The 26,418-nt window shown below is 38.1% G+C and overlaps 1 protein-coding gene across 2 annotated transcripts in view; it reads left to right on the forward strand.

The window, feature by feature from the left end:
* Positions 1-9,213: 9,213 nt before the first annotated feature.
* GABRA3 (gamma-aminobutyric acid type A receptor subunit alpha3) overlaps positions 9,214-26,418 on the forward strand; it is a 243,706-nt gene continuing 226,501 nt past the window's right edge. For both annotated transcript variants that reach the window (XM_042241792.1, XM_004022275.5), the window contains exon 1: positions 9,214-9,390. The gene's annotated coding sequence lies outside the window, so the exon portion shown is untranslated. The remainder of the gene's footprint in view (positions 9,391-26,418) is intronic.

Here is a 26,418-nt window from a genome sequence, read left to right on the forward strand (position 1 = left end):
TGGACATGATATGAGGTATGGGGGTAAGGGGAGAAAGGATATATTAAACATTCCTATGATTAGGTCTCAGTCTTTAGTAAGCCTGTGTCTCTGCACTGTGGACATCACAAATGCTTCTCAGTATTTTTCACCCTGCTTAGTTGCATCAGGATGACTAGAGTGGGCTGAGGTTGGGTATTTTTCTTTTTCCACACAAAAGACTAGAAATGAGTAAAGTTGGCTATTTCCCTTTCCCCAGGTCAGTTAGGCTTTGATAATACTCCAGAAAGCTAGGCTCTGGTTAACTAGATTCTCCTAAGGGCAGGCCTTACACTCAGGTATATTTCAGCATGGTTCCTTTCCCCTCTCCCCTGGTGAAGGAAGCAGGAGGAATTTTTTTCTCCAATATTTACTGTGAGAACATAAGTTCCTAGAGATAAATCTCACAATTTTGTGGGGTTCCCTATTACTGGGTGCCCCTGGAATTTTTAATTCTCATACTTGTCCACACTGAGACTCCAGCAATTTATCCATTAACCCCAGCATTGGCTCTCCAGGCAGTTTCAGCTATTGAGTCTCTGCTATGTTAATCTTTAGCTCCCTGTCTCTATGTCTCTATGTCTCTCCAGTCTTGGATGCAACAGTTTGCCTTGTGTCCTCACCTTATGTATGCAAGAGCTATTGTTTTTTCAGTTTGTTCAAGGTTTACTTGTTGGTAAGATGGAGTGGTGACTACCAAATTCCTTACATGGGAAACTAGAAATTGGAAGTCCACCTTTAACTTTTCAAAGTTTCCTTAGAGTCATTGTTGCTAGATGTATTGATAGATTTTTTTTTTCTTATATTTCAGCATTTTAAAGATATCTCTTTTTTTGTGATGAGAAGTCAATGGTCAAATATATTGTTTTTCTTCAGTGTGTTATTTTTTTCCAGATTCTTTGAAGGTTTTCCCTTAAGATTTGATTTTTATGTAGTTTGATATGATGTACCCATTTATTTTGCTTGGGGTTCTCTGAGCTCCTTGAATCTGTACCTTTATGTTTCATTATATTGGGAAATTTTTCAGGCATTATTTTTCAAATATTTTTCCTGCCTCTTTTGTTTTTTGCCTTCTGGGACTCCAACTACATATATGTTAGAACTTTGGTATTATCTAGCAGATCACTGAGGCTCTATTAATCTTTTTCTACCTTTCCCTCTGTGTGTTTCAGGTTGAATAATATCCATTAATTTGTGTTCAAGTTAATTTACTCTTCCTTCCTTCACTTTCAATCTGCTATTAGGCCCACCCAGTGAACTTCAGATATTTAATTTTTAATTCTAGAATTTGCATCTGTTGTTCCTTTTTGATTGTTTCTAGACTTCTGATATGATTTTTTATTTATTTATTAAAAGTGTGTTTTCCTTTATTTCCATTAGTGGTTATTCTAGAAGACTTAAAATCCTTTCTGCTAATTTCAAAATCTGGCCCATTTTAGGGTTGGTCTCCACTGATTGCTGGTGATATTTTCCTATTTCTTTTTTTCCCTAGCAATTTTGGAGTATACCCTAAACTTTGTGAATGATATATGTAGGATACCTATATTCTCTTTCATTTCTCTGTAGAGAATTGCTTTTTTTGTTTGTTTTAGTCAGAGATTAATATGGCTGAACTGAAACTCAAAACTCTCCTTTGTGATGGGCAGCACTGAAAATTCTGATTAATTTTTTCAGCTATATTTAGGTTCTTTGGAAACTGTCACCACATGTGTAATTGATAGTTCCATCAGCGATTTGGGAAGTTTGTACACAGAATGGGGATCTCCCACTCTGAAGTTCTCTCAATTATTGGATTTCTCCCATTGTTTTCCAGCTTCAGTTGTCATCCTGAACTCTGTCTTTTGGTTCTACAAGCCAGGGTGTGATAATTTACACTATGGAAATTGGGAAATACTATGAATTGGGCTTTTATTTATTTTTCCTGGAGATCCAGTTGTTAAACATTTACCAGCTGCAACACTTACTTTCAATTTCTCTAGAGTTTTAGTTATTGCTCTGGCCTGTGGCCCACCCTCAGGCAGACATTTTTAAAAAGGGCAAACTTAATATTGTTCCTTTCTTTCAATTGTCAACTCTTTTCCAATTTATGACTATTTATGATACATTTCCAATGCATCTGGATTGTTTTTTGTTGAGAGTTTATTATTGCTGTCTGCAGCAAGATTGGTTTGATATAAACTTCTCCAAAATCAGAAGTGGTTCTAGTAAAAAATTTTCTGTGGTTTGCAGTGAACTGAGAACATTTATGAAAATACTATTATTTTTAAGCTATTAATATAGCTAAAACCATAGGATTTAAATTATAGTTTTGTTTGAAGGTATTTTCATCTAACTTCTTTGGATTGAAATACCTTTTCTTTTGTAAAAAAAAAAAATAAATAAATAAAAATGATGGTTTCCCAGATGGTTTATTTGTTTAGTGGCTTTAACGGACAAAAAGAAAACTTGGCCACTGTAGTTGGTTGAATAGTATCTTCCCAAAATTCGTGTCTGGGCTTCCCTGGTGGCTCAGACAGTAAAGAATCTTCCTGCAATGTAGGAGACCTGGGTTCAGTCCCTGGGTTAGGAAGATCCCCTGGAGAAGGGCATGGCTATCCACTCCAGTATTCTTGCCTGGAGAATTCCATGGACAGAGGACCCTGGTGGGCTACAGTCTATGGGATCACGAAGAGTTGGACACAATAGAATGACTAACACAACAAAATGCATGCCCATCAGAACCTAAGGATGTGATCTTATTTGGATGTATATTCTCTGTAGAAGTTGTTGTTGTTTAGTTGCTAAGTCATGTCCGACTCTCTGCAACCCCATGAACTTCAGGAAGCCAGGCTTACCTGTCCTTCACAATTTCCTGGAGTTTGCTCAAAATTGGTGATGTCATCTAACCATCTCATCCTCTGCCACCCCCTTCTCCTTTTACCTTCAATCTTTCTCAGCATCAGGGTCTACTCCAATGAGTCAGCTCTTTGCATCAGGTGGCCAAAGTATTGGAGCTTCAGCTTCAGCATCAGTCTTTCCAATGAATATTTAAGACTGATTTCCTTTAAGATTGGCTAGTTTGATCTTCTTGAAGTACAAGTAATTCTCAGGAGTCTTCTCCATCACCACAATTTGAAAACATCAGTTCTTCAGCACTCAACATTCTTTGTGATCCACCTCTCACATCCATACATGACTACTGGAAAAAACATAGCTTTGACTATACAGACCTCTGTCGGCAAAGTGATGTCTCTGATTTTTAATATGCTGATAGGCTTGTCATAGCTTTTCTTCCAAGGAGCAAGCCTCTTCTAATTTCATGGTTGTAGCCACCATCTGCAGAGATTTTGAAGCCCAAGAAAATAAAGTCTGTCACTGTTTCCATTTTTTTTTTTCCTCTTCTGTTTGCCATGAAGTGACGGGACTGGATGCCATGATTTTAGTTTTCTGAATGTTGAGTTTTAAGCCAGTTTTTTCACTCTCCTCTTTCACTTTCATCAAGAAACTCTTTAGCTCCTCTTTCCTTTCTGCCATTAAACTGGTATCATCTGCATATCTGAGGTTGTTGATATTTCTCCAGACAATCTTGATTCCAGCTTGCGATTCATCCAGCTCAGCATTTCACGTAATGTACTCTGCATATAAGTTAAATAAGCATGGTGACAATATACAACCCTGTCATCCTCCTTTCCCAATTTTGAACTAGTCCATTGTTCCATGTCCAGTTCTAATTGTCGCTTCTTGACCTGCATACATGTTTCTCAGGAGGTAGGTAAGATTGTCTGGTATTCCCATTTCTTTAAGAATTTTCCACAGTTCTTTATGATCCACAGAGTCAAAGGCTTTAGCATAGTCAGTGAAGCAGAAATAGATGTTTTTCTGGAACTCCCTTGCTTTCTCTGTGATCAAACAAATGTTGGCAATTTGTTTTCTCATAACGCTGCCTTTTCTAAATACAGCTTTTACATATGAAAATTCTTGGTTCACATACTGCTGAAGCCTAGCTTGAAGGATTTTGTGTGTTACCTTGCTAGCATGTGAAATGAACACAATTGTATGGTAGTCTGAACGTTTTTTGGCATTGTTCTTCTTTGGGAGTGGAATGAAAACTGACCTTTTCTAGTCCTGTGGCCACTGCTGAGTTTTCCAAATTTGCTGACATATTGATCTTTTAGGGTCTGAAATAGCTCAGCTGAGAATTCCTTCACCTTCACTACCTTTGTCCGTAGTAATTCTTCCTAAGGCCCACTTGACTTCACACTCCAGGATGTCAGCGTCTCGGTGAGTGACCACACCATTATGGTTATCTGGGTCATTAAGACCATTTTTGAATAGTTCTTCTGTATATTCTTTTCATCTCTTTAATCTCTTCTACTTCTGTTAGATTCTTACTGTTTTTGTGCCCATCCTTGCATGAAATGTTCACTTGATATCTCCAGTTTTTTTAAAGAGACCTCTAGTATTTCCCATTCTATTGTTTTCCTCTATTTCTTTGCATTGTTCATTTAAGAAGGCCTTCTTATTTCTCCTTGCTATTCTCTGGAAGGTTGGATTCAGTTGAGTATATTTTTCCCTTTCTCCATTGTTTCTCACTTCTCTTCTTTTCTCAGCTATTTGTAAAGCTTCTTCAGACAAACACTTTGCCTTCTTGCATTTCTTTTTTCTTGGGGGTGGTTTTGGTCACTGCCTTCTTCAGGCACTCTGTCTACCAGATCTAGTCTCTTGAATCTATTCATCATCTTCACTGTATAATCACAAGGGATTTGATTTAGGTCATACCTGAATGGCCTAGTGGTTTTCCATACTTTCTTCAATTTAAGCCAGAATTTTGCAATAAGAAGTTCATGATCTGAGCCACAGCCAGCTCCACATATTTTCCTTGCTGACTGTATAGAGCTTCTTCATCTTTGGCTGCAAAGAACATAACCAATCTGATATTGGTATTGACTGACTGTGGGAAAAGGGGAATACCTGGAGTAATAGGCAAGTTTGGCCTTGGAGTACAAAAATGAAGCAGGGCAAAGGATTTGTTTTGTCAAAACACACTGGTCATAGCTAACATCCTCTTCCAACAACACAGGAGATGACTCTACACATGAACGTCACCAGATGTTCAAATACTTAAGTAATCAGTAAAATGTCTTGAGATGATGTCATCCTAGATTTAAGGATTTAAGATTTAAGGATTTAAATCCTGTGACTGCTGTCTTTATAAGGGAAGAGGCAGGGAAATTTGGTTACACAGAGGCAAAGAGGAGAAGACAATTTGAAGACTGAGGCAGAGATTGGAGTGATGCTTCTATAAGGCAAAGAATTCCAGGAGCCACCAGAAGCTGGAAGAGTCATGGAAAGATTTTCCTCTAGAGTCTTTAGGGCAAGTGTGACCCTGCCAATACCTTAATGTCGGACTTGTGGTCTCCAGGATTGTAAGACAATAAACTTTTGTTGTTTTAAGCCACCAAATTTATGGTAATTTTTTATGGCAATGCTATGAAATAATACAGCAACCTTATGTCAGCTTCTAATATTTCTTCTTGCCATTTCACTAATCCTCTAAATCCAATGAGCATTTATGCAAACAAATACATACCTGTGCAGGAGGAATTGTACATAGCTAGAGGAACCAGAGACCAAATTGCCAACATCCACTGGATCATCGAAAAAGCAAGAGAGTTTCAGAAAAACATCTGTTTCTGCTTTATTGACTATGCCAAAGCCTTTGACTGTGTGGATCACAATAAACTGTGGAAAATTCTGAAAGAGATGAGAATACCAGACCACCTGACGTGTCTCTTGAGAAATCTGTATGCAGGTCAGGAAGCAACAGTTAGAACTGGACATGGAACAACAGACTGGTTCCAAATAGGAAAAGGAACATGTCAAGGCTGTATATCATCACCCTGCTTATTTAACTTATATGTAGAGTACATCATGAGAAACGCTGGGCTGGAAGAAGCACAAGCTGGAATCAAGATTGCTGGGAGAAATATCAATAACCTCAGATATGCAGATGACACCACTCTTATGGCAGAAAGCAAAGAACAACTAAACAGCCTCTTGATGAAAGTGAAAGAGGAGAGTGAAAAAGTTGGCTTAAAGCTCAACATTCAGAAAACGAAGATCATGGCATCCAGTCCCATCACTTCATGGGAAATAGAAGGGGAAACAGTGGAAACAGTGTCAGACTTTATTATTTTGGGCTCCAAAATCACTGCAGATGGTGACCGCAGTCATGAAATTAAAAGACGCTTACTCCTTAGAAGAAAAGTTATGACCAACCTAGACAGCATATTCAAAAGCAGAGACATTACTTTGCCGACTAAGGTCCGTCTAGTCAAGGCTATGGTTTTTCCAGTGGTCATGTATGGATGTGAGAGTTGGACTGTGAAGAAAGCTGAGCGCCGAAGAATTGATGCTTTTGAACTGTGGTGTTGGAGAAGACTCTTGAGAGTCCCTTGGACTGCACGGAGATCCAACCAGTCCATTCTGAAGGAGATAAGCCCTGGCATTTCTTTGGAAGGAATGATGCTAAAGCTGAAACTCCAATACTTTGGCCACCTCACGTGAAGAGTTGACTCATTGGAAAAGACTCTGATGCTGGGAGGGATTGGGGGCAGGAGGAGAAGGGGACGACCGAGGATGAGATGGCTGGATGGCATCACTGACTCGATGGACGTGCGTCTGAGTGACCTCCGGGAGATGGTGATGGACAGGGAGGCCTGGCGTGCTGCGATTCATGGGGTTGCAAAGAGTTGGACATGGCTGAGCAACTGAACTGACTGATGTGCCCACATATATACTTAGTTTATAGTGGTCTTGGTGTTGTCACTGATTCACTATAACATTGGGTGAGCTATTTTTTTTTTCTGTAGGCAAGTTTCTTTTTTTGCAAAATGAGATGGTTTTCTGTTGTAAAATTAATTTATGTTGGAGTATAGCAGCAGCAGCAGCATAGTTGCTTTACAGTTTTGTGTTAGCTTCTGCTCTACAGCAAGGTAATCAGCTATACATATACATATATCCCCTGTGTTTGGATTTCTCTGAAATTTAAGTCAGCACAGAGCATTGAATAGAGTGCCCTGTTCTATATAGTAGGTTCTCATTAGTTATCTATTTCATACATACTAGTGTATATGTCAATTCCAATCTTCCAATTCGTCTACTCCCTTTCTCCTTAGTATCCATACATTTGTCCTGTATGTTTATGTCTCTATTTGTGCTTTGCAAAGATCATCTACACCGTTTTTTCTAGATTCCACATATATGCATTAATATACAATATTTGTTTTTCTCTTTCTTACTTCACTCTGTATGAATTTTTAGGTCCAGCAAATTGCACAGTTCAAAAAGATATACATATCACAGTGTTCATTGCAGCACTATTTGCAACAGCCAGGACATGGAAGCAACCTAGATGTCCATCAAGAGAGGAATGGATAAAGAAAATCTGGTGTGTATACACATACACACACACACACACACACACACACATACATGGAAGGGAATACTCAGTCACAAAAAGGAATGAGATGTTTATCTCTATGGGTCCTCACAGTTTAGTGACTGAACCTATAGATCCCTCTATATGTACTCAGTAAATGGGTATATGCATGTAGTCAGAGTATAGCACATGTACCTCAATGAAGAGAAGTAGAGAGTTTTAGGAATTTTTTGGAGGGAGTGGACCCAACTATTTCAGATAGAAATAGTTCACTATTATTATTATTATACACTATTATTAAATTATTATTACTATTATTAAATTATTATTATTAAATAGTACACTATTATCAGTATAGTGGGAAGAATTTTAAATGCCTTCCATGTCCCAGTCTATATATATGTATGTATGTATATACATATATATATTTCAGTACACTTAACATGCACAATAAAACATATGTTCAATCAGATGCCCTAAAGGACCATTTTGATTCTCTGACTAAATGGGTTAAAAAATCACATAAGAGGGGCTGAACTCTTTGATAGGAACAGTTCATATTTATGTTGCCCCTGAAATGCTCAAAAGGGAATGTTTTGTCAGTGTGATTTGAGGTCCCATTTGGGGACTCACCTTTGGAAAACCTTTTAAATTTGGTAGTCTATGTTTCACTCTCCACAGTTCAACTCCTTCATCTGAGATTTTCTTGTCTTAGAGCCTAAATTGTTAGGTGTGAAAGGGTCTTTCAAAATCATATCCATCCATCACCATTCATTTTGCCATTGAGGATAATAAGGGTCAGACTTGTCAAAGAGAATAATCAAGTAATTTTCAGAGGCAGAAGTCAAAGCTAAGTTCCTTTATTTTACTCTCAGTCTAGGTCTTTTCCTATCCCCTGTTGCATTATTACTATAATTTGTCCAGTTTTTTCCCCCAATGGGAGTATTATTCTTTTATACTTTGAGTTAATTAATCTCCTTCCTTCCTTTCTTTATCCTTGTGCAAACTTACATGTAGGCTCACAAACTTACATACACCTATATTCCCTTTAGAGGTTTTTGAAAGGAAAGCTTTGTGGTTCTGCTGCTTGTCTGTTTTGCCTGGAGGTAAGCTCCAGCTGACAGGTCTGTATTGGGTCTACACTTCTACTTGGTTGGAGGTGGGTGGGGGTGGCAGATCAATGTGGCTGAACCCTTTCTTCTTAGTGGAGCTGGAATGGCAACCTCTTTGATGTAGTATTATTATTATTGTTTTTTTTTTTTTAGCTCATTATTGTCCTCAGAGATGTAATGTGAACAGACAGATTTGTCCAGCCTTTATATGGAGTCTGGGCTAAGGCGCGCCCATAGGGATGAAAGGGAGACAGACCACTTATCTTCCGTCTAGGAGCAGCTAGCTAGTAAGCATCACACATCAAGTATGGTAATCCATACTTCCTTTATCCCTATTCGCTCTTATCCTTTATGCTCTCTTTCCTTTCCCTTTGCTTCCTTTGCTCTTCCCCTTCTCTCAGCGCTTCCCTGTTTCTCTGCTGGATAGCTTAAAGAATCAAATACTACTTTAGTCTTTCCTAAAGCAACCACAGATGCAAACCTTTGCAGCGCTGTATTCTGAGCCCCAGCACAGCCGCGTGCTCAGCACCAAGCAGTGGTGAATCCAAAACCAGCAAAGGGGGAGGGGAAGTGGGAAGGGAGGTGGGGGGGGAGAGAGAAGAGAAGGGAGCGAGAGTGGGGGAGAGAGAGAGGAAGGAAGGGAGGGTGAGAGAGAGAGACGGAGAGCGTGAGCGCGCGCAAGCTAGCGAGCAAACCAGAGAGACAGACGGGAGAGGGACCGGGGAGAGACCCAGAGAAACAGAAGAGGAAGCCGAGCTCTGTTAGGGCTCAGCCTCCAACTTGTTTCAGTTCGTTCATCCTTCTCTTCTCTCCGCTTCGGGGAAGTGACTGTGGCGCTTGGTAAGAAACATAGCTTTCCCTCCTTCCCCCTCCCCCCAAGCTCAGGTCTCCTTAAGCGATAGCATCTCTCCCCTGTACGGAGAGTCTCCTTGGGTTGGCCAGCGAGGCGAGACATGCTCTGCAGCTGTGATGCTATCCTGGGTTTCCCAGTGGGGTTGGTGGAAGCCCAGAGTCGGCATCTGGGCAGGGAGGCGCAGGGGTAAAACCTGATTTGAGGAAGAGGGGTTTGCGATGTGGTGTATGCGCTATTTGCTTCATTGTCAGTGAATTGTTTTGTTCCTTTTAGGAAGCAGGTCAGCATTGACCTTGCAAATTGCTTGGGGGGCCGGCAGCTGCTGCAGAAAGACACCGAGTGGCCCCTAGCCAGAGCAGAAAGCACTGTCATGACCCCCCAGACAGCCCTAAGCACAGGGATGGGGTAATGGCTGGAGCTTCCTTGCTCCTTTAACTCTTTCTCTGCAGCTGCTTCTCCTTGCTGGAAATGAGAAAGGAGAATACGTTGTAGTCCCTTTCCTCTTTTCTTATTACCTCCCCCAGATGCAAGTGAGTAGAAAGTTGTAAATAACTGTTTCCTTTGAAAGCAGGTGGAGACCTCCCCCCTTCCCTTAAGAGGCTCTTTGGGCCTGAGTTCCTTCACAAACTTGGGAGGTTTCCCTTGCTTCTCTGTGGGAAGCCCCATTGCCTGCCCACTCCCCATTCCAGGTAGTTAAGCTGATAGGCTAGACCTGGGATTCAGATATCCCACCCCATCAACTGGCAGGCTTGGTATTAGGTCCAGCTCTGTCCTTGGGAGGGAAGAAACACCTGATGGTTTGTCTGGAACTGAATTTCCAGTTTGCTGCTCCTCTGGCTGTGGCTGCGGGTGGCTTAGGCAGGAGGACTGGGGGAGGGGTGGCTGTTGGATTTAGAGAGTGCAGGGTGAAGAGCTGATTGGTGTAAATGGTATGATTTATTGAGGGTCAGCAGGTTCTGGAGGTCTGTAGCTATGCAAGGGTTGGCTAAAGCTCTTGTAGTATATCCTCTCTGAATTGGTCGGGGTAAAGATCTGGTTGCTTGATGGGGGCTTTTTGAGTTGGCGACACAGCTGTACCCGTGGTAGTAATTACAACACCTGCAATGCCAATTACTGACACTGTTGAGTGCTTACAGTGTTTCAAATCTTGGGCTGTGACTTTAATATGTATTATTCTTACATTAACCGTATGAAGCAAGATACTATCATTTTTCTTAGTGATGAGGAAACTGAGGCACAGAGAGGTTTATCAACTAAATGCCCTGACTGGGAATTAGAACACAGGCAACCTGGTTCCAGAATGTACGGTCTTGACCACTAAGCACCACTGCCTCCCTGGTGAGAATTTTCCTCCCTCGTCTGTTAGGCAAGTGTAGGTATACTAGAAAGGGTGCTGCTTGGCAATTCTTTTTTGGAAAGTAGTAGAGTCCTTTGTCAGAGAAGGCAATGGCACCCCACTCCAGTACTCTTGCTTAGAAAATCCCATGGATGGAGGAGCCTAGTAGGCTGCAGTCCATGGGGTCGCTAAGAGTCGGACATGACTGAACGACTTCAGTTTCATTTTTCACTTTCATGCAGTGGAGAAGGAAATGGCAACCCACTCCAGTGTTCTTGCCTGGAGAATCCCAGGGAGGGTGGAGCCTGGTGGGCTGCCGTCTGTGGGGTCGCACAGAGTCGGACGCGACTGAAGTGACTTAGCAGCGGCAGAGTCCTTTGTGTAAAGTAATAGGAATTTAGAGTGGGGCATAGTGGCTAGCTATTGTGGAGCCAAGCCTCATTTGGATTTCCTAGAGGTGCTGCCCAAAAGACTTTCCTTGGACAGCCTGCTTTCCTTTGAAAAGAATGCCAGGAAAGACTTCATTTTTCCATTGTCATGGCCTCATCCATCTAACATCCGGCTAAAGACTCCTTTTAGGACCAGCTGTCGCTCTTTTCTTCTGAGAGCTTCGAGTCATCTTGTTCTGAAAATTGTAGAGTACTAAAACCTTGGAACTGGAAGGATCCCTAAAGGTTATTAAGCTTTACTTCTCCACCCAGTTCTTGAATTTGTCCTAAGCATCCAATTCTTTGACTAATTTCTATTTGAACTCCCTGGAGTGACAGAGAGCTCATTAGATGGCTCCTTCTATACTGTCAGGAAGTAATCCCTGTTATAAGCCAACATTTGTCTCCCTGTAACGTCTCTTCATTGGTTCTTTGGGACTTTCTAGAATAAATTTGCTTCTTAATAATTGTGCCTTAGTTGAAGACAGCTGTATCTCTCCCCTCAAGCTTTGAATCTGACAGGACCACAAGGAAGGGACCATCATTTGCCTCATTCGGGGAACTAGACTTTTATTAATATGGCCTATTATCCCATTCTCTTGTTTGTCAGCCACAGACTGATCACACTGAGCTTTGTAAAGCAGCCTTAATATTGTACGTTTTCTTCCTTGGAAAAGCTTGCTATCTGGTATCAAGTGGACTGATGGGAACAAAGACGGTCTCTGTTCTTTTCCAAAAACCAGAAATCAGTGCTATTTCTTCTGAAGCCCCAGAATGTCCAGAAAATAAGCAGGTGGGAAGATTTGGAAAGAAAGGATTAACCACAATTATAAAGGAAACATTTGGAATCTTGTGATTCAAGATTCATAGTATATAAAAGATAGAAGAATAAATTGTTATATCAGTATCTCAGGAACAATGACATCACTGAGGGGATGGTACAGAGTGGGACTGGGTGGAATAGGAGTTAGCATGTGGTGTGTTAAGAGTGGAAAACTGACCTGGTTGTTAGGAAAGTTGAGTTCTATTGCTAGCTCTGAAAAATTGCCAGTTACGTTAACACACATGATTTCCTCTGCATGGGTCTCAGCTTCTCTGAGGGTTTTTCAGCTCTGCAAATCTCTGTCTGAAGTAAATTGTAAAATCTCAGGGTTCTAAGGGACTTCATCTAGGCCAGTTCTTCTCAAACTTGAATGTGCAAAAGAATCCCCTGAGGATCTTGTTAAAGGGGTGGGACCTGAGTTTTGCATTTTTAACAAGCTGACAGGTAATCCTTAAGCTACTGTTCCAATGCTTTTCAAACTATCTTGGTGAAGAACCAGTGTTTTAAAATTTCCCAATCCACCACAGATAGTTTCTTTAGTAAAATACATTAAGTATGAATTACTAGAAAAATAAAAACCATGCAAAATATAATGTATCATTTTATTGTTAGATTCAACAGACATAAAATTAAATTTTTTTTTCCAGTTGAGTTGCTACATTTTGTAAGTACATATTTTCAATTTCTGCATGTGTGTGCTTCTCAATTTTTATACTTAGGTCATTGCTGTCTGGTAATAATAGTTTGTAGATAAGCAATGATCCTTGGACCATTGTTCTAGGCTACCTGCCCATCTATCTAATTTAAGAGGCTCAGATTGGGCCCAGTTATAGTTTCTAAATAATCCCTGCCAAATGATCTTTCACCCTCAGGTTAGTATCTCCTTTGATGGAAAATTTAATATCCTCTCAAAGTAGCATTAGTTGAGTGTTGTGACTTCAATAAAGGCTTTTTAAAAGCTTCTATAAATTCCACTCTTAGATTATATATTTCAAGCTAGTAGGGGGCTGTATCAGTCCAGTTTATTGTAACATCAGACACTATAATAGTATATGGCATAAAGTAGGTGCTTGTTAAATTAAAGGAACAGACCAGTTGGTGCTAGTGATGACTTTTGGGGCCATATGTTCATTTTAAAAAAGGTAATTTTGTTTTCTTTCTGGCATTTTGGGGGGCAATATTCATCCTACTTTTACAAATTTCTTATGTTGAATTAGAAGGCAAGTTCACCTGTCCCAGATAGCTACCAGGCATCTTAATTTTACTTTGAAGGAATTATAGGAAGATAGGAAAATATTTTTCTACATTCTAGGTCCCAAATTTTTACCTTTAACTCAGTCATTCATCAGTTCAGTCATTCAACAGCAATTTATTCAGTGATATGGTTAAGCACCATGCAGATGTTAGAAAGATAAGCTACACAGACATGGTACTTGCTTATTTGGAGCTTATAGTCTGATGGGGAAGAAGTAATAAATCAGATAATCATGCAACTGTGTTATTTCAGTCAGCAACACATGTTTTAAAGGAAAAGTATGGGTGGAGTAGGGCTAGGAAGGTATGTAACAGAGGAAATCTGATCTAGTTTGGGGTTTAAGAAAACCTTCCTTGAAAAGTAATATTAAGGCCGAATAAAGACATGGGGGTGGGGTGACGTAGAGTAGAGTGGGGTGACGTGGAGTAGTTTTCTAGATGAAGGGAAGAGCACGCAAGAGGATCCTAGGATGAGAGAAGCATAGTGAATTTGGAAAATTGAGCAAACTCTGGGATGGCTGGAATGGGACACTGTAAGGATTTTGACCTTTATTCCAGAAACAACGGGACTGATTGAAGGCTTTCAAGCAAGGAGGCTGATATGACCTTAACTGAATCTATTCAGTATAAGATTATTACGAGCACATTATGGACCAAAGGCAATGTGGGAGACATAGACTGATTTAGGAATAGTCTCTGCCCTCCAAGATGACACAGTCAAATAGAGAGAAGAACTACACAAACAACTATGATACTATGAGAATGAGAGCCACACTCATAAAAGGAAAGGGCTTGCAGCCAAGGAGATCAAAAACAGCTTCCTGGAAGTAGCATTTGAACTGGGTTTTGAAAATTGGACAAACTGTGGATGGAGTTTGGGGGATGGGAAAGGTGTTCTAGGCAGAGGCCAGAAAAATATATTGGGAACAGTGAATTCAGTTGTATTAGAGTATGGTTCAGTTCAGTCGCTCAGTCTTGTCCGACTCTTTGCGACCCCATGAATTGCAGCACGCCAGGCCTCCCTGTCCATGACTAACTCCCGGAGTTCACACAGATTCATGTCCATCGAGTCAGTGATGCCCTCCAGCCATCTCATCCTCTGTCGTCCCCTTCTCCTGCCCCCAATCCCTCCCAGCATCAGAGTCTTTTCCAATGAGTCAACTCTTCACGTGAGGTGGCCAAAGTATTGGAGTTTCAGCTTTAGCATCATTCTTTCCAAAGAAATGCCAGGGCTTATCTCCTTCAGAATGGGTTTGTTCGATCTCCTTGCAGTCCAAGGGACTCTCAAGAGTCTTCTCCAATACCACAGCTCGAAAGCATCAGTTCTTTGGCGCTCAGCCTTCTTCACAGTCCAACTCTTGATAAATGTTTTGTGAGGTACTTGGAGGGCTTCACTATAAATAATATTGAATGCTAGCTTGGAAACTGAGGACTTTGCTCTTTATGTAGTAGAGAGTCAACTCCCCTGTTTTATGGATGAGCAAACTGATCCTTAGAGGTGGAGTGACTTGATTTGAGTGAGGTCACACAGGTAGTACTATTGCTGTAGCCCACCAAGAAGTACTGGGTACAGTTGGAAAAAAAATATGGGATTGGAGCTCTGGAAAGAACTTAGCTGGAGAGAGGGATTTGAGAGTTATCGATAAAGAAGCAATACTTGAAGTAGAAAAAAAGGATCTAAGGATTTCTTTGGAGAATGCTTATCTTAGGATGTGTGCATGCTAAGTCGGTTCAATCATGTTTGACTCTTTGTGACCCTGTGGACTGTAGCCCACCAGCTCCTCTGTCCTTGGGATTCTCCAGGCAAGAGTACTGGAGTGGGTTGTCATGCCCTCCTTCAGGGGATCTTCCCAACCTAGAGACTGAACCCATGTCTCTCATGTCTCCTGCATTGGCAGGCGTGCTCTTTACTGCCAGTGCCACTTGGGAAGCCCAAAGTGTTAGCTGCTCAGTCCTGTCTGACTCTTTTCCACCCCATGGACTATATAGCCCACCAGGCTCATCTGTCCATGGAATTGTCAAGGCAAGAAAAACTGGAGTAGGTAGCCATTCTCTTCTCCAGGGGATCTTCCTGACTCCAGGGATTAAACCCAGGTTTCCCACATTGTGAGCAGATTCTTTACCATGTGAGCCACCAGGGAAGGGAAAACAAAGATAAGTTTGTGTGAAAGCTATGAAGGAGGAGACATCAGACATGTAGAAGGAAAATTAGGGGAGTATAGTATTGTGAACGGAGAAGGCACTGGTAACCCACTCCAGTACTCTTGCCTGGAGAATCCCATGGACAGAGGAGCCTGGTAGGCTGCAGTCCATTGGGTTGCTGAGAGTTGGACATGACTGAGCGTTGGAGAAGGAAATGGCAACCCATTCCAGTGTTCTTGCCTGAAGAATCCCAGGGATGGAGGGGAGCCTGGTGGCTTCCATCTATGGAGTCGCACAGTCAGACATGATTAAAGCGACTTAGCAGCAGCAGCAGTATTGTGAAATATCCAAGAGAAGAGAGGCCTTATCCACAAAACAAATGTTTTGTGACTACATAAGATTGACTAAGCATGTACCATATAATAGTGACCAAAATAGACATGGTTGTTGTCACTTTGGGGCTCATGGTTTAGATGTGGAGATAGACTTTATTCTACAAGCTACTGAACTATATAATTGTATTTTGTCATTAGTGTATAGAGGAAAATGTACTGCTTTAAGAAGGAAGGTATGGTCAGACTTTTGACAGAAGTTGAGTGTACTGAGACATGATACCCTGTTCCTAACAGTCCTCCCCCATTTTGATGCTCACAGTGCTTCCTAACAGTTAAGACTGGGTGATGCATATCCATTTTGCAGATGTTCAACGGATGATAGTGCTGTAAGGAAAGAGAACATGTCGTGTTGCACAGCTGAAACTCTCAATGAGCCAGGACTCTTTCCAGACCTCCCAACTCTCCCCATTCTATAAATTAGAGAAAGAGGCACTTGATTTTTAAAATGATGAATAATTAGATATTAAAGATCTCTCTTAAATAGGATTTTGGATAGCCTAGTCCTAGGTTCTAGTCCTGGCATAGAGGCTTAGTTTCTTGTGACAAATCACCTGTCTTATTTGAGCCTCTAACTGTAAAATGAGGAGGGTTGGATTAGACCTGGATGATTTATAAAGACTCCCAGCTGTAAGGTTCTGTGGTTCATGCTCTATTCTGTACTATATCCTCATGGTCCTGTGCAGGTAGTTCAGGCCCAGTTATTTATATAAGAAGCACAGGATTTTATATGGAATTCTGGAGGTTGCTAACTTCGGTGGAATAATTCACAAGGTCTGAAAGAGATCACAGCAAGACCTTTTTCTTGTTCCATTTATGAGATTGCTGAAATCATGACTGTCTTGTTAGCTAAGGACAGAACTGATTGTTTTCTAAAATCTGAAGTAAATCTGGGTATTGGATGATATTTCTACTATTGCTGGTTTGAAATAAACTAAGAGTACTGAAAAAAAAATGGTACAGTATACTGTGAAATAGAGGCAAGGTGATTAGCTCGTGTTCTTAAATGCTGTCTCTTCCTAGGGGGGGAACACATATGATAAAGGGAAATATTGGTTGGTAATAGAAAAACACCTTTAATATTGCAAACATGACTTTTAAAATATTGACATTTATACACAGTATGTCTCCTCACCATACACAGAAGGAAGAATAAAAATCTCCAGGATGTATATTTTGAAGGGTGTTTTTTCTCTTTAGAAAATGATTTCTTAAAAGAAATCAAGTATTACACAGATTTTTTTGAAGGGAAGGGGAGGTGGATGGGAATGGATTATGTAAGTGATCATAGCATAAAATAACTTTTTAAAATAGTACAAGAGAAGCTCATATGACATATATTTTGAGTATCTTCTACTTGAGATACTTCAATTTTCAGTATCATACTTAACACACAGTGTCCAAATCTGGAAATCTGGACCCTGTACTCAAGGCATGCCTGACAAGTGCCACCATTAAAAACATTTTACACATTTATTAATCTACCTTGAGGCTATAAAATCTGCCTTTAAACAGATTTTTTTTCAGCTATAAAAGTAAAACAGCCTCATAATAGAAAATTTGGAAAATGGAGAGAAGCTAATACAAATCACCTCTGAATACCTAGCCCAAAGATAACTTGTTCTACTTCCTTCCAGATGTTTCCATGTTTACATGATTGAGATCATACCTTATATTCTATTTTATATGTGGTTTCTCCATTGGTATCATATTGTGAGCATTTCCCGTGTGATTCAGCAGCCTTCAAACAATTCTAACAGTTATTATACATAATTTTCAGTTGTACAATTTATACCAAAATTATTTAAGAGATCCTATATTGGTCATTTAAACTATTTTCACTTATAAGTTATCATAAATAGCCTTGCAATGTATATACCCTTATGCATAAATCTTTGCTTCTTTGAACCTTGCCCCATTCAGGTTTTTAAAAAAAAATTTTAAATTTTTTAATTAATTTATATTTTATATAAATTTATTTATTTTAATTGGAGGTTAATTACTTTACAATATTGTATTGGTTTTGCCCATTCAGGCTTTTATTCAATGTCACCTCGATGAGGTCTTCTGTAACAACTGTAACATAAAAATGAAAACTCTTCTCCCTTAACACTATTTTCCTTTCTTGCCTTATTTTTTCTCTCTAGTCTGTATCATCACCTAACAGACTAGATATTTTATTTATTTGCTACCTGAATCCTTGTATTAAAAGGTAAGACTGTCAAGTACATGGATTTTTTTTTTCTATTTTGTTTGTTTGTTTTATGGGTTTTATGAAGGCATTACTGTGCCTAAGTTCAGTTCAGTTGCTCAGTTGTGTCTGAGTCTTTGTGCTTAAGGATATTATTGTGCCTAAGGATATTACATTTTCAAAGGTTCTTGACATAAGTGTGAAGTTGTCCTACTCTATAAGATGGCCAATTTCTGCTAGTAATCCTATGCCAGTACTGGGTATTGTTATTCTTTTACTTTTAATTGGAGGCTAATTACTTTACAATATTGTGGTGGTTTTTGCCATACATTCACGTTTAAACTCTTTGCCAATCTGATAGAGGCAAAACAGTATCCTACAATTTTAATATGCTTCTTTTATTATAGTTAGCATGGATACTTTCTTGTGTTTCCTGGTCACTTTTGTTTCCTTCCTATAAGCGTGTATTGATGACCTATATGCATTTTTCTTTTGAGAACTTAAGTGATTTTTATTCACTTGTGGGGACAATGTGTGCATTTAGTAGACATTAGATCTTTCTTCAGGCAGTGGCAGCCCACTCCAGTACTCTTGCCTGGAAAATCCCATGGACAGAGGAGCCTAGAAGGCTGTAGTCCATGGGGTTGCTGAGGGTCGGACACGACAGAGTGACTTTGCTTTCACTTCTCACTTTCATGCATTGGAGAAGGAAATGGCAACCCACTCCAGTGTTCTTTCCTGGAGAATCCCAGGGACGGGGGAGCCTGGTGGGCTGCCGTCTATGGGGTCGCACAGAGTCGGACACGACTGAAGTGACTTAGCAGCAGCAGTAGCAGCAGATCATTCTTCTGTGGTATATGTGGAATATATTTTCCAGATTGTGTTTTAATTTAACTTTAATGTACAAATTAGCTTTTATGTAATTATTTATGCATTTGTCTCTTCATTTGTAATTTTTTCTGAGAAGTTAATATTTAATAAGCTTTTCCTTATCCAAAATGGGATAAGTGTTTGAATGGATTGTGTTTTCATTTTTATTGCTTATGTTTAATTGTTTAATCCCCCTGGAATTTATTGTGGTGTGAGGTACTTTTCAAAATTGTTTTCCTCTTCAATGGTTTCACAGTACCAAATATTGACTAAATCATTCCACCATTCTGTGATGCCATATTATATATATTATAGTACAAATTATTATATTTAGTAGGTTCTCTTTGGGTTTTTTTCTGTTTTCCATTTCTTCTAGCTTGTCTCTTCTTGATCTAGTTGCAAAGTTTAAATCTTATTGCAGTTGCAGTTTTTATTACCTCAGCTCTTCTACTTACTGTGTGGTCTTTGAACTTTAATTTGTATAATTATATAGAGTATATAGGGGCTTCCCGAGTGGCTCAGTGGGTAAAGAATCCACTTGCAATGCAGGAGATGCAGGTTCGATCCCTGGATTCAAAAGATTCCCTGCAGGAGGGCATAGCAACCCACTCCAGTATTCTTGCCTGAAGAATCCCGTGGACAGAGGAGCCTGGCATGCTACAGACTACAGTGTCACACAGAGTCACACATGACTGAAGCAGCTTAGCATGCATGCATAGAAAGTATATAATAGAAGTAACATCTATTTTATGTTTTTAATTTTATGAGCTGGATCTCTCTATCATTGTTTCTAATAATTGATTATGGCTGGCATACAGAGAAAATGTTATTTATAATTTTAACTTTCATTCCTTCCACTTAACTCAAATTTATTATTATAAAGTTTGTTTACATGTTTATTTTCTTCTATTTTTTAACTTTGAAGAATTTAAAATATTGACAAGGAGACTCAGAAGCATGTAAAACAATGAGCAAATAACCACATATATGCTTGCTCAGAATGAACAAGTGTTATTAGCATTGTTATTTCTTGTTCAGATATGTCTTAATGAAATAAAACTTTACAGATAAACTTTATCTTTCCTTTGAGTCTAGGCCCAGCTTCATTTTTTCCCCATATCCTTTCAAAATACTACATGCAGAGCCACCCACATTTGCTTATTTTTTGTTTGGCCACTTTCTACTAACTGATTTGTAAAAGAGTTCTTTTTATATTCTGGATACTAATTATTTTTCAGTTATATATGTCACATATATCTGCTTCTAATATGTCACCTTGGCTTTCTGTTTTGTTTATGGGGTCCTTTTTAGTATAGAAATTCTAGATTTTCATTATAAATTTATGAATTTTTTCCTTCATGAATTGTTATTTTTGTGTCATATTTAAGAAGTATTTTCTTATTCCATCAACATAAAAGACTTTCTCCAAATTTTCTTTAAAATTTAAAACATTTTGCTTCACTTTTTAAGAACATCTGGATTTTATGTTTACATGTGATGTGAAATATAGGTCAATTTTTTCTACGTCAAATATCATTTGTTAATTTATACACAACTGATTTACAATGCAGAGTCCATCATATAACCTAATTTCCATAGATGCTTGCATCTATTTCTGGCCTGTCTATATGCTCTATTAATCCATTTGTGTACACTTGTGTTGTTTTAATTATGAATGTTTTATATCAATCTTGATTATTTTGTAAGGTCAAGTTATTTTTCATTCTCTGCAGTTACCCACACCCACACCATTTTTCTTGTTCTCTCTGAATTGTCTTGATTATTTTTGGCCTTTTATTCCCTTTAACTTAATTTTTAAAATAAGATTGTCAAATTCCAATAAAATCATGCTGATTTTTCTTGCAATTTTATTGAATATGTAGAATGAATTCAAGCAGGATTAGCATATTTTTGATAAAGAGATTTACTACTTATGAATAGTATATCTCGATATTATTTAAATTCTGTTTTTATAATCTTTGATAGAGATATAGTTTTATTAATAATACTCTTATGTATAAGATATATTCCTAGGCATCTTCAATTTTTTACTCAAATTTATTAAGACATACTTCTCATGAAATAAAATGTACCCTTGAGAGTACACATTTCAAAATTTCGACAGATGTATATGATCATATAACCATGACCACCACTGCAATAAAGATACAGAAAATGTCCCTCCCCTCAAAAAGGTCACTTGTGCCTGTTTGCAGTCAGTTATCTGGGAAAGAATTTATCTGTCTTTATAGTTTTGCTTCTTCTATAATATATAAATGGAGTCATATAGTATATAGCCTTTTGTATCTGGCTTCTTTCACTCAGCACATGTTTTTATGATTCATCTATGTAATTGTATGTATCAGCAGTTTGTTCTTTACTATTTTTTTATTAAAATGTTTATTTATTTATTTGGCTGTGCCAGGTCTTAGTTGTGGCATGTGGAATCTAGTTCCCTGACCAAGGATCTAACCTGGGCCCCCTGCATTGGGAGCACAGAGTCTTAGCCACTGGACTACCGGGGAAGCCCCTATTTATTATTGATGAGTAGTGTATTTATTCATTAGTTGATGGATGTTTGGGTGTTTTCCACTTTTTTGCTATTATAAGTAATTCTGTTATAAATGTTCTTATACAGGTTTTTGTTTGCACATATATTTGCACTGAAATTCTCTATGAGGAGAATTTCTGGGTTATATAGCAATTGAATGTCTGCTGTTATAAGAAGCTGTCAAACTGTTCTCCAAAGTAGCTATACCATTTTGTATTCCTACTAGCAGCGTATGACAATCCTAGTTGCTCAACATCCCCACCTACACTTGGCATTTTCAGTGTTTTTTTAATTATTAAACTTAAATGTTAGAGAAGTTTTAGATATACAAAAAACTGAAGAGAAAGTATGGAGAGTTACTTTATCTGTTCCCCCTCAGTTTCCTCTACTACTGACGTTCTGTGTTAATGTAGCACATTTGTTAAAACTGGTGAACTAATATTGATATAATCATTAGTTTAGTCCATAGTTCTGAATTTGGGTTCATTCTTTGTGTCCTACAGTTATATGAGTTTTAACAAGTGTATGCCATGTGCTCATCATTACAGTATACAGAATATTTTACCGCCCTACATATACTCTGTGTTCTACCTATCCCTCCCTCTCTCCTGAACCCCTAGCAACCACTGATCTTTTTACTGTCTCTTTACTGTTGCTTTTTCCAGAATGTCATACAGTTGAAATTTTACAGTATGTAGCCTTTTCAGACTGGCTTCTTTCACTTAGTAATGTGTATTTAAGGATCTTCCATGTATTTTCAAGGTTTTATAGCTCATTTCTTTTTATTGACAAATAATAGTCCATTGGCCAGATGTACCACAGTCTTTTATTCCCATTTACTATAGAAGGACATTGTGGTTGCTTCCAAGTTTTGGCAATTATGAATGAAGCTGCTATAAACATTCATGTGTAGGTTTTTGTGCAGATAATGTTTTCAACTCATTTGGGTAAATACTAAGGCACACAATTGCTGGATCACATGGTTAGACTATGTTTAGCTTTGTAGGAAACTGCCAAACTGTCTTCCAACGTGGCTGCACCATTTTGCATTCCCACCAGCAACGAGTGAGTGTTCTTGTCACTCCATATTATCATCAGCAATTGTTGTCAGTGTTTTGGAATTTAGTTGCTCTAATAGATTTGTAGTGGCATCTCATTGTTATTTTACTTTGCAATTCCCTAATGACATATGAGTTCAATATCTTTTCAAATACTTATTTGCTATTCATATATTATATAGTCTTTGCCCAGGTGTCTCTTCAGATCTTTTGCCTGTTTTTAACTGAGTTACTTATTTTAGAATTTTAAGAGTTCTTAGAATATTTTGGGCACAAATTCTTTATCATATATATGTCTTTGCAAACATTTTCTCCCAGTCTATCTTGTGTTTCCATTCTCTTAATAGTGCCTTTCTCAAAGCAAGCATTTTTTATTTTAATGAAATCCAATTTATCATTTTTTTTCTTTCATGAATTGTGCTTTTGGTATGAAATCTAAAAACTCATCATCAAGAATAAGGTCACCTAGATTTACTCCTATTTTATCTTCTAGAATTTTTATAGTTTTGCATTTTACATTTAGGTGTGTGATCCATATTGGTATAAAGTCTGGGTCTAGATTCATTTTTGAATTTGTGGATATCCAGTTGCCCAGCACCATTTATTGAAAAGAGTTTTCTTTTTCTAATGAGTTGCCTTTGCTCCTTTGTCGAAGATCATTTGACTATATTTGTGGATCTATTTCTGGGCTTTCTATTCTTTTCCATTGATCTATTTGTGTATTCTTTCACCAATACCAAACTCTCTTGATTATAATAACTTTATAGTAATTCTTGCCATTGTGTAGTGTCAGTCCTTTAGTTGTATTCCTCTTCTTCAGTATTGCTTGATTATTCTGGGTCTTTTGCCTTTCCATATAAACTTTAGAATTAGTTTGTTGAGATCCATAGAAATCTTGGTGGGATTTTGATTGTGCTGTGTGTGCTTAGTCTCTCAATGTGTCTGACTCTTTGCAATCCATGGACTGTAGCTTGCCAGGCTCCTCTGTCCATGGGGATTCTCCAGGCAAGAATACTAGAATGGGTTGCCATGCCCTCCTCCAGGAAATCTTCCCAACCCAGAGATTGAACCCAGGTCTCCCACATTGCAAGCGGATTCTTTACTGTCTGAAGGGAAGTCCAGTAGTTTTGATTGGAATTGTGCCAAATCTGTAGATCAAGTTGGCAAGAACAGAATCTAATAGTATTATATCTTCATATCCAGGAATATGAAACATCTCTCCATTTATTTAGATCTTCTTGATTTCTTTCATCAAAGTTTTGTAGTTTCCTCATATAGATCTCACATATATATTTTTTTAAAGTTATATGTATTTCATCTTTTGGTACTAATATAAATAGTGCTGTTTTTAATTTCAAATTTCAGTTGTTCATTGCTGGTATATAAGAAAGTAACTGACTTCTGTTTATTAACTTTTTATTTTGGCTCATTTTATTTTAGCCTAGAGTGAATGTGTAGTGGTAGCTCACTGTGGTTTAATTTGCAGAACTCTGTGACTCGTGATGGGCTTCCCAGGTAGCGCTAGTGGTAAAGAATCTGTCTCCCAATGCAGGAGATGTAAGAGACGTGGGTTCAATTCCTATGTTTGGGAGATCCCCTGAAAGACAGCGTGGCAACCCACTCTAGTATTGTTGCCTGGAGAATCCCATGGACAGAGGAGACTGGAGGGCTACAGTCCTTAGGGTTGCAAAGAGTTGGACACAACTGAGCGACAGCACAGCTCATGACTATAATACTGAACATGTTCATATGCTTATTGGCCATCTCTGTGTGTTCTTTGGAGAAATGTCCATGAAAATCGGGATGTTTGTACTCCTATTATTGAGTTGTATATATACATATACAAAATTGTATGTGTGTGTATATATATATATATAAAATTCTTTTAAAATATGTTTTGAAAATATTTTCTCCCATTATGTGACCTTTTAAATTTTTCTATGTAGGCTTTCTATATGACTTTGATTTTTTGTATTCTGAGAAGTTTTTGCCTTAGCTAGATTCCTAATGAGCCTTTCACTTGTTTTCTTCCAGAATTTTATCATTTCAGATCTTTGATTTATGTCTTTGATACATGTTTAGATGACTTTTGTCTTTGGAGCAAGGATAAAGTTTGTTTTTGTAGTTTTCAGTATATAGGTTTGAATATATTTTATTAACTTTGTTCTAAGTATTATATTTTTATCATATATAAATGATATAGCATTTTAAATTTTTTTAGTTATTGTGTTGGTTTCAGATACACAGCTTCAAATTCTTTTCTATTATAAGCTTTATTACAAGATACTGAATATAGTTCCATGTGCTGTATAGTAAATCTTTGGTGTTTATCCTTTTATACATTGTGATGTGTATCTGTTAATCCCATATGCCTAATTTATCCCCCTCTCCCCTTTCCCCTTTTGTAGCCATAAGTTTGTTTTCCATGCCTGTGAGTCTGTTTATGTTTTGTAAATAACTTCTTTAGTATCATAGTTTAGATTCTACATGTAAGTGATATAATATGATATTTGTCTTTCTATATCTGGCTTATTTCACTTAGCATGATAATCTCTAGATTCATCCATGTTGCTGCAAATGGCATTATTTCATTCTGTTTTTATGGCTGAGTAGCATTCCAATGTGTACATATACTACATATTCTTTATCCATTCATTTATTGATGGAAATTTAGGTTGCTTCCATGTCTTGGCTATTGTAAATATTGCTGCTGTGAACACTGGGGTGAATGCATCATTTTGAATTAGAGTTTTCTCTAGATATATGCTAAGGAGTGGGATTGTGGAATCTAATGGTAGCTCTGTTTTCAGTTTTTAGGGACACTCCATACTGTTTTCCATAGTGGCTGTACCACTTTTCATTCCCACCAACAGTGTAGGAAGGTCCCTTTTCTCTACACCCTCTGCAGCTTTTATTCTTTGCAGACTTTTGATGATGGCCCCACATTCTCACCCATGTCAGGTGATACCTCATTGTAGTTTTGATTTGCATTTCTCTAATAAGAAGCAATGTGGAAAATCTTTTCATATGACTGTCAGCCATCTGTATATCTTCTTTGGAGAAAGGTCTATTTAGGTTTCCTGCCCAGTTTTTGATTGGGTTGTTTGTCGTGTTTGTTTGTTTGATATTGAGTTGTATGTGCTGTTGTATATTTTGGAAATTAAGCCCTTGTTGGTCTCATCATTTGCAAATATTTTCTCCCAGTCCATAGATTGTTTTTTTTTTGTTTGTTTTCTCTATAGTTTATTTTGCTCTGCAAAAGCTTATAAATTTGGTTAGCTCCCATTTGTTTATTTTTGCTTTTATTTCTTTTGCCTTGAGAAACTGACCTAAGAAAATATTGCTGTGATTTATGTCCAAGAATGTTTTGCCTATGTCTTCTTCAAGAAGTTTTATGGTGTTATGTCTTATATGTAAATTTTTAAGCCATTTTGAGTTTATTTCTGTTTGTAGTCTGACAGCATTCTAACTTCATTGATTTATATGTGGCTGTCCAGCTTTCCCAATATCACTTACTGAAGAGACTATCTTTTCTCCATTTTATATTCTTGCCTCCTTTGTTGAAGATTGACCATAGGTATTTGGGTTTATTTCTGGGATTTCTATTCTGCTCCATTAATCTGTATGTCTATTTTTGCACCCGTACCATGCTACAGTATTGTCTAAAGTCTGGGAGGTTTATGCCTCCCACTTTGTTCTTTTTCCTCAGAATTATTTTGACAATTCTGGGTCTTTTGTGTTTCCATATAAATTTTATAATTATTTGTTCTAACTCTGTGAAAAATGTCATGGGTAATTTGATAAGGATAATATTAAATCTATAGATTGCTTTGGGTAGTATGGCCATTTTAACAACATTAGTTCTCCCAAACCAAGATCATCGGATATCTTTTCATGTTTTTTTGTATCATCTTCAATTTCCTTTCTGTGTTTTGTAGTTCTCAGCATATAGGTCTTTCACATCCTTGGT

The sequence above is a fragment of the Ovis aries genome, chromosome X (genome assembly GCF_016772045.2).
Source record: "Ovis aries strain OAR_USU_Benz2616 breed Rambouillet chromosome X, ARS-UI_Ramb_v3.0, whole genome shotgun sequence".
Taxonomy (NCBI): Eukaryota; Metazoa; Chordata; class Mammalia; order Artiodactyla; family Bovidae; genus Ovis; species Ovis aries.